Raw genomic sequence first — 1,214 nt, 5'->3', positions numbered from 1 at the left:
TATTAAATTGTCTCATCTTAGTGCGGTGGGTGTGTGGCCGGGGCTATCTTTGTGGGAAGTGTTCGTTGGAATCCCCTTCTACTGTCTCCCCTCTCGCCCGGGGCGATGCTGGCGAGGCGGCGTGCGGCAGATTCCCTAATGCTCTTTCAGATTCCGCTGCAGCACCTCAGAGCCGGGCTCGTTTGGCGCGGTGCGGGAGAGGATGGGGGGTGGGGGGGAGGTGTATCAGATTGCCATCGCCTCGTTTAGGAGATAAGAATTATACGGAAGGGGAAAAAACGGCATTTTATCGTGGAAGAGGATAAGCCCGGGAACTGAGGGGACCGGAAAGCTGGTGCTGGTGGCAACTCGAGTGAATCATTCCCAGTGGGAGGGAAAGGCGTGCGCCCACAGAGGTTCTCTCTCGCTCTCTCTCGCTCGCACACGCATAGGCGAAGCACCGGCTCGTTAGGGCCCACACGCCTGACGATGCCGTTGCGCTGTGTGTCAGGTTGTGCGTCATGGAAGCAGGCTTCGTTTGAGGACCCCAGCGCCTCTCCGCCATCATGGACACCCCCAAGAGCCTGCTGCTGCCCGACGGCGACCACCCCATGCGGCGGCGGCGCTCGGTGCGCGCCTCGCTGCGCCTCCTCGGCAGTCGCTGGATGGGCTCCTCATCGACGGGCAGCCCCAAGGCCGCCGTCAAGGCCGCCGCCGCCAAGGACCCGGCTGTCCCTGGGCCTAGCGCCGCGGCCAGGCTGTCGCGCCGCCTCCCCGCCGCCCAGCAGCAGCTCTTGCTGCCCAACCGCGGCGCGGCCGCGACGGCGCGCTCGGCGCGGAGGTCCGAGCGCTTCCAGGAGGCCGTCCCGGACGCGGCGCACCCGCTGCCCCTCACGCCCGAGTACCAGCGCCAGCTGCAGGCGTGCCAGCCCGTCCTGGACGCGGCCGCGCTCCGCCCCCGCCAGCCGAGGCGCAACAGGCCGCCGACGTGCGGTGGCGCCGCCGCCGCCCCCACGCTGCCCCCGAGGCGGGCGGGCCGCTCGCCGCCCCCGGTGCCGCCCAGGAGGAAGTCGACCAAGCTGACGACCACGTCCGTGTCGACGAGGCAGCAGGAACAGGAGCAGCAGCAGCAGCAGCAACGGGAGGAGGACGCCGTCGCGGCGCCGCCCCCGGACTACGAGAACCTGGACGCCCTGCTGCGGGTCGTGACGCCGCCGCGCGCGCCCGCCCCCGCC

This window comes from Frankliniella occidentalis, unplaced genomic scaffold, assembly GCF_000697945.3.
Source record: "Frankliniella occidentalis isolate FOCC.00 unplaced genomic scaffold, Focc_3.1 Scaffold216, whole genome shotgun sequence".
Taxonomy (NCBI): domain Eukaryota; kingdom Metazoa; phylum Arthropoda; class Insecta; order Thysanoptera; family Thripidae; genus Frankliniella; species Frankliniella occidentalis.
This window is presented reverse-complemented; position numbering follows the sequence as displayed.